Genomic DNA, 8,775 nt, shown 5'->3' with positions numbered 1-8,775 from the left:
CAGGTCAGGTGAGTAGAGAGCATGAGGAATCACTTCAAAGTTGTTATCACGAAGAAACTGTTGCGTAACGTTAGCTCGATGTGCGGGTGCGTTGTCTTGGTGAAACACCACACGCGCAGCCCTTCCCGGACGTTTTTGTTGCAGTGCAGGAAGGAATTTGTTCTTCAAAACATTTTCGTAGGATGCACCTGTTACCGTAGTGCCCTTTGGAACGCAATGGGTAAGGATTACGCCCTCGCTGTCCCAGGACATGGACACCATCATTTTTTCAGCACTGGCGGTTACCCGAAATTTTTTTGGTGGCGGTGAATCTGTGTGCTTCCATTCAGCTGACTGGCGCTTTGTTTCTGGATTGAAAAATGGTATCCAAGTTTCATCCATTGTCACAACCGACGAAAAGAAAGTCCCATTCATGCTGTCGTTGCGCGTCAACATTGCTTGGCAACATGCCACACGGGCAGCCATGTGGTCGTACGTCAGCATTCGTGGCACCCACCTGGATGACACTTTTCGCATTTTCAGGTCGTCATGCAGGATTGTGTGCACAGAACTCACATAAATGCCAACTCTGGTGGCGATCTGTTCAACAGTCATTCGGTGATCCCCCAAAACAATTCTCTCCACTTTCTCAATCATGTCGTCAGACCGGCTTGTGCGAGCCCGGGGTTGTTTCGGTTTGTTGTCACACGATGTTCTCCCTTCATTAAACTGTCGCACCCACGAACGCACTTTCGACACATCCATAACTCCATCACCACATGTCTCCTTCAACTGTCGATGAATTTCAATTGGTTTCAAACCACGCAAATTCAGAAAACGAATGATTGCACGCTGTTCAAGTAAGGAAAACGTCTCCATTTTAAGTATTTAAAACGGTTCTCATTCTCGCCGCTGGTGGTAAAATTCCGTCTGCCGTACGGTGCTGCCATCTCTGGGACGTATTGACAATGAACGCGGCCTCATTTTAAAACAATGCGCATGTTTCTATCTCTTTCCAGTCTGGAGAAAAGAATCGGAGGCCTTAGAACTTGAATGCACCTCGTATATCGTTCTGTGTGTGTCTGATACCGCAAAAGAGAAGATCCGAATTCGAATCGTAGTCCAGCATCAAATGTTTCGCCGTCTCAACTCCAAATAAAATAAGAGCCCTGTCACGTGAAATGGCCATTGGCTCATTAAATAAATAGAGTTTCTAGTGTAAGGAACCTCATTGGCGACAGAGTTTCTGTTTGCCGCGACTTCTGCCTCTGCTATGGAGCAACCTAAACCGGCTCAGTTCCTTTTGGTAGTGAAGGGATATGATGTTTATAATGCGGACTCTGAACTGCGATCATCTTGACATTCTTCACTTGGCATTAATACAGGTGATGGAGATCAGTTAGTGGGTGTTTAAAATCCACGCCACTCGTGGGAATCGCACTACTACCTGGCAAATAAGAAACAAGAATCAATTCACCAGACCACTGAAGCCCACATATGTTACTTCGATGACTATGTCGTACCGTATGATGCTCTTGGCTTACAGATTAGATGCGGTGAAACAAATTCAATTCTCCATGAACTGATTAATTATCAACAGGTTCTGACACGGAAATTATGATAGTCTCATGTCAGCGTGGTGTAAAGACACTTTTAGCCATAATATAATCGGTTGGAAGCCATTTCGAAATTTTCATTATTTCAGGAAATTTCTTTGATCGATGAATACCACTGGAAACTATGAAGTTACCAAATACTTCCTCTTACTACCATTACCGCTATTAAACTCTTGATTCGGCGGCTCCTGCTACGCGCGTGCTTGAAGGAGATATTTAATGCTTTATGATCATTTTTAGAAGTAGTTGCCAAAAACAGGCAAATATTTAGTTTGCAACAAATGGTTCCGGCGGTCTGTGGAAAGCGGACCGTAACGAGTAGTTATTTAGTTCCTTCCAGGTCTAGCTAATAATTTTCAGGTTAGTATCGAACATCTCCAATTATTCTTTATTTACATTAAAACTAAATTAACTCATAAAAATGTTATTTCATAGCAAAAACTGCGTTGCATTACTTCATTTACTTACGATTAGCAACGACGGTTGTAAAATGCTAAAACTAAAGGTAAACCCACTTTTAAAGCAGTAGATGTTAATGTTTTCTGTTTAATGTCACGATCATCGTCTCCAGATGACTCTGTCGGTGTCACCTATTTCAAGTAGAGCAAGCTGGAAAATATGGTAGAATATCTATTGTTTACTTTTGCAAAAAAACTCATTCTACGTGGTCCAAGTCCATATTTCACGGATTTTCTCTAACTATAGTAGCCACCTCAACAATGTAGAATGATATTTCAAGGTCGCAAAACTCACACCTGACTCAGAGGCCTTACGCTTAGTCGCCAACCAGAAATTCTAACTTAGTGGAACACCAGTTTCAGTAAACTTATGTACTGAAGAATGTTTACCACTGTTCGTTCTCAACTGAATACACGCAGTTGACTTATTGGGCTCTATAACTACGTTGCAGCAGTAATTTCGTGACCAGGTAATGCATACGGATTGTAGAATTTAATAGTGTCGTTTCTTCCAGGTCTGTATATTCCTGACCTAAACAGGCTCTCTGTCTTCTCAGGCCCCAGGCAATGCAACGCCACACTGACACCAACAGTGTGCTCGTACTGTCAAATTCATTCTTCGTTTCACATGATTTTGCAATCACTGAACTTAAGTCACATGACCCAGTATGAGAGGCTTCATTTCGTTCCTCCTTTCCTTCTAGGAGATTACTTTTCTGATCAGTAAGCTTTTTCCCTTCTGACTAGTGAAATGCGGCTAAAGGCGGCCAGTAATCGCTTCACAAACCGCTGTTTAGTGCTGTTAAGACAATTTCTTTTAATGTTTTCGTAGGCGAAGAAATTTAGTTTAATCTTAAAACATATTCAGCATCAATATTCTCAAATTTACCGACTAAGAAAAGCTTATTGTCAGGGTAGGAAAACGCTTAGAAACAAAGTCTGTACAGTCTAGGCCAGATAGACCTTTTCGTCTGATAGCAATGCATTACAGTTTGCGTAAGACGTCGTATCACTCGTTGTGTTCCTGTAGTTGCGGAAATCATTAGTTGCAACCCAGTTGAACATCTAAGGGTATGATACTGCTAAAAATTCAAAACAATTAACAACCAAAGTCTGTATATATCTTCAAACTAATTTATATTTATAATAGGGAAATCAGGGGAGACTGTTTGTCCTTGCCTTCCTTCAATGAACAATGGAAACTGTACACTCAAATGTTTACAATACTACGATTACTTTGAACTTTGAAATATATGTTGTCCTTCTAAGGTAATAATTTTTTATGTGCAACGATCTGAAATTTCTAACAGCTGCAGGATTCGAGTCCAACAACAAGGGAATACAAATTCACCGATTTACCTACTCCCATATCCTACCCCCATTATGAAGCACTGTTAAAGACTTCCCTGATGTGATATGTGGGATAACACAAGTGACTAATATACGATATCCGGAGCAACGTAACTTGCATCACAATTTGAATCTAAATTTTACATTTAATCTCTGAAAACGATCTCATTATTATTACTAAACATATTGTTTAGAGACAAAATACATTTACACGATACTCTAAACGATACTCACAAGCAACTAATTTATTATATTAGTTGCAATACATCTCTGGGTGAAGAAGGTGGCGGAGGAAGGTCACGTCAACAGTCGTCGTTGCCCAAGACGTCAACGGACTACCACGGGGGATCAAGACAATGCTATATTCCACTGCACTGACGAAGACTCTTTCAGGAAAAGCACAGAAATTAAGAACATCTTCCAGCTCAGTGTGAACAGATTGTCTGTTCACCGTCGTCTCATCGAGAAAGGAAGCTGTGAACGAAAATCGGCGGTTAAGGAAATGCTGAAGGAACAACATAAGGCTGCCAAATTAAACTTCGGAGTGACATACAGAAGGAAACCGGTCTCGTACTGGAAGCAAAGTATATTGACGGACGAGAAGGTGTTTTCTACTGCACCAAGTATTTTGTTGCAAATATTACGTGGTAACCTTTTCCCCTGTGTGGTTCGTGATCAGTTGCAGTATGTTCCACTCATTTCAAAATTATCATCACTATTTAGATTAGATTTAGAATAGATTCTTTCTTCAGAAGGGTCTGTTGTACACTTTCCTCCAACTAACCTGTGTTATTTTCCTTCGGTAACGATTGCCCTATTCACTGTAAAATTCATTAGGCATATGCGATAATGGTCAGTTATATCGCAACACAATAGGCAGATTAGGAAGGGGGAGGTTACAAGTTGCTGTTCACTGTGACTGGTAGAACGGTCACCAAATAGCATACGCTTTGTTTGTGTTTACTTGGACGAGAAAAGAGTTAGATGTTGAGGGATCATGGTAAAGGACACGGAGATGATGCATATTGTTGTGAGACAGCGTGGTCAGCTGTTGACAGAGTTTGAAAGGTGCCTCACTGTGGGTCTGTATTTCGATGACTGGTTGATCGTACAGTATCCAGATCTGCGACGCATTCGTAGGTGACAGTGGTCCCAGTCTTCCGTTAACTTCGACAGCATAGCACTGCTACTCCTGGCATCATGGCGTGGGGAGTCATTGTGTAAGACCTCAGGTCACAGATGGTGCTGATTGAAGGAACTCTGATGGCACAATCCTATGTCTCGATCTTCCTTCGTGCTCCGCGTTACCTCTCATGTGACACTATCATGATAACGTATTTAAACAGGACAGCGCTGCTCTGCATATGACACGTGTCTATTTGAACTGTCAGGGTAATGTTGAGGTTCTTCTGTTGCCAGAAAAATAACGAAATAACGAAATATGTCCCTAACAGATTATTTGTATGACCAGCTTGGGCGTCTACTCTGTCCCAGCTCCAGTATCCACGTTATGTAGAACCAGTTATATGATTTTTGGGGCAGTTTGACTCAGGAGAGATTAAGCGGCATTATGACACGGTTTCTAAGCACATTAACGCATGCATCGCAATCAGAAGGGATGGGACATGATACTGATAGGTTCACACTCATGTTACCAAGAGGTTTGAAATGTAACACGATATTGTAATCACCGTAATAACATAGCATAAACTTTCGGTCTCTGAAGTTTTATTAGATTCTTCCTCTCCTTGTGGGTGCCTCACTTTTTGGTCAGGCAATGTATCAGATATATGATGCAAACTCTACATGCTCAGAGAACATTATATAACGAGAACATGCCGAATGAGGCAGTGCATTTGTTAAGACACTAAATTCATATTGAGGAGGAGAGAGTTTCTTCTGTCTGCACATCAAAATGGCTCTGAGCACTATGGGACTTACCTTCTGAGGTCATCAGTCCCCTAGCACTTAGAACTAGTTAAACCTAACTAACCTAAGGACATCGCACACATCCATGCCCGAGGCAGGGTTCGAACCTGCGACTCAACTGAGTGCACTTGGCAACAGTTTAAACTTGCAGTGTTAAATTCGAGGATCCCTCCTCACCTCTCGAGAGTGGTCGTCAAAAAGAGGGACAGACTTGTGCATCAAATTCTCGGCCTCGTTGTGTACAGCATGTCAAAAAGGACACAAACATGTTATATACATGAAATATACTTGCAGTTGTGAATACGAATAGCCATCAGCTGTATTATGGAATGACAACAATGATTTTTTGTGCCGTTCCGGGACTCGAACCCGGATTTCCCGTTTATCGAGAGCCGTCGCCTTACCATTACGCTACACGAGCACGTTTCACAGCCAGACTCAAACTTCCATATGATGTCAACTATGTATCTACAATCTGCATTCGTACAGCCCTTATGTATCGTTTCATCCATCATGTACTCGTATATTCCCGTTCAGGAGGGATATTTTAATTTAAGGTCAATTTCCAGGTGTCGGCGGATAAATACGATGTTCCAGTACCTGTGTTGTCCAGAAGTTCAATGTTCCACAACAGACTGCCTTTACATTGGTCACAGTTTTCTTTTTGTGTCACGGTAAAGTTATTCTTTTTTGTTTCGTAGTGGTTATTTTGAACAGTATATGAATGACATACACAGACACGAGGACTTAATTTGATCACAGTAAATTTATTATATACTCGGACAAATATTTCATGTTACAGCACCCTGTGTTTAATGTGTCATCCACGCACAAGAAATGCGTAATCAAAGTTATCAGAGGCCAACAATGTTTGAACTCATTCCCCCAAATGAATAAAACTTTCTGCTGAATAAGACGATTCACAATGTGGTAAGCATGATGACAGAGGATTGCTGAGATACTTTTAGTAACACAATCAACGGCAAAGACCTTCATATCAGCCCTGGGATCATTACCCTGGAGTGAAAACCTACAAAGTATCAAAACATAAACAACAATATTACCCAGAGAAGTAGAGGGAACTGACATATCTGATGTGAGAAATAAACCAACGGCATTATTTTTAGTAGGAGGTGAAAGGGGTCTTCCAGTTAGATTAACAATATTTTTCCATCACAAAAAAATGGTTCAAATGGCTCTGAGCACTATGGGACTTAACTTCTGTGGTCATCAGTCCCCTAGAACTTAGAACTACTTAAACCTAACTAACCTAAGGACATCACACACATACATGCTCGAGGCAGGATTCGAACCTGCGACCGTAGCGGTCACGTGGTTCCAGACTGAAGCGCCTAGAACCGCACGGCCACACCGGCCGGCATTTCCATCACATACATCAACAAGTATATCTCTGCAGGTAATGTTAAACAACACTCACTGTAAATTAAATAACATAATAGCATTAGTGAACGAGCTCAGTCACATCTGCAGTGAAATAAACTTTTAATATAAAATACTAATCTGCAAGGAATTTACACGATCCAGTCGGATTAATGCCACCACCACCTACGTGTGACGGCACGTGCGATAACCACTTACATATACCAGGTAGTAGCACTAGGAGTGAGTCGGGGGAACGCGAAAAACAGTGCAGTAGTCGTCGTAATTCGGAAATAGAACAATTTATCTCATGTACAAAAGGAAACGATCAATCCCTTTTGTGCGAAGCGTGGAAGAATTTCTGAAACGGCTAAGTTTGTGAGCTAATCTAGTGTCGCTGTTGTTAAAGTATACCGCGCATGACAAAATGGTATTATCCAAAGTCGGCACCGATGCAGTTGTGGAGCACCACAGGCCATAGATGACAGGGGTGAACAACGGTTGTGGAGTTACGTACAGGCGAATAGACTTGCAACTACTGAGCGACAAACCGTCCAGATGAACTAAGCGGCTATGAAGTGTCTCCTCGACGACGGTTCTGTGAACGTTGCTGCGTATAGGCATCCACAGCAGACGCCTGGTTCATTCAAACCGTGCTGCCTGCTGTTCATCGGCGTCGAAGGCTGGAATTTGCACAACAGAGCAGCAACTGGACGTCCACTCAGTGGCGACAGTTCGCCTTTTCAGACGAATCAAGTTTTATGCTCCATCCGACAGATGGCCGTTGGCGTGTACAGCGTGAAACGCCTGAAAGCAAACACCATGGAGCAGTTATTGTCTGAGGATAGGTTTCATGAAATACCTCTGTGACCTTGTCATTCGGGAAGGCACAGTCGATCAACACAACTATGAAACCATCGTTGGGGACCATGTCCACCTCTACATGCAATTTGTCTTTCCTTGGCACGATGGAATCTACCATTGCAACTTGTCACACAGCTCCCATTCTACATGCGTCGTTCGAAGAGCACCAGAATCAGCTTACCGTACTTCCATGGCCACCTAACACTTCGGATTTGAAACCAATGGAGAATCTGTGTGACCATCTCGATCTGCATGTACGCTCCATGTATCCTCAACAAAGAACGCTAGCGCAACTGGGTAAGGTACTGGAGTCGGCATTTCTCCGCATCCCTGTCGATACCTCAAGAACGTCACTGACTCTTCCTGTGCGTCTCGCAGAGTTCCGAACTGCAAAAGGTGTTTATGCATGGTTTTAAAAGATGGTAACGTGTTTTGTTTGGACAGTGTATACATGCATTGGAACCAGACATACTGCTCGAGAAGTGTCCCAGCATTTTGAGCAATCTACCCCTTAAAGTTTTCATCAGTGAAAGGAAGAATTCTTAGTACAACATGATTAACCAGAAAACCGTAACAAAGTGCTAAGTAAGTTTCGTTTTACGTTCAGTACTTAATACAAATATGTTTCATTACCCACACTGGAGAGTTTAAATTAATAATGTTAACGAAATAGCCGATTAACCCGGTGGCCTAAGAGACCAATATAAAACTGAAAAATCTTATGCAGCGTACATACACAGGCACATTTGAGCTTATTTCCCGAGCTGATAGAGGGTAAGCGCCATTTGCTAAATTGCTCGTCTCGACTTCTCCTGCACCAATGTGGTATGTCGTAAACATTTATCGTTCACACCTTTTATAGCCTGGTATACACTTTTGCAGAAGTAGAAAACTTTAAGAACTTATAATGGATCAGATATAAGTCCGCGATAAAGAGGACAAATCCACCCAACACTGAGCTTGGCTTAAAGCAAACAATGAAATGTTTGACTATAATAAAAGCAAAGAAAAACTGGTCCCACTGTTACTGATGTAATTCAAAGACAGACCCAATATGTTTATCACAATAAAATATCTAACTAAAAATCTATCAGGAAATATTTTGTCCTGAAGAATAAAATGAGGTAGAGACAAAAAGCAGTCAGTGTATTTGCTGCGCATTAACAAAGACTGCTTCTCACAAGGACACCTTTTCCAAG

Source organism: Schistocerca americana, chromosome X (assembly GCF_021461395.2).
Source record: "Schistocerca americana isolate TAMUIC-IGC-003095 chromosome X, iqSchAmer2.1, whole genome shotgun sequence".
Lineage (NCBI taxonomy): Eukaryota > Metazoa > Arthropoda > Insecta > Orthoptera > Acrididae > Schistocerca > Schistocerca americana.
This window is presented reverse-complemented; position numbering follows the sequence as displayed.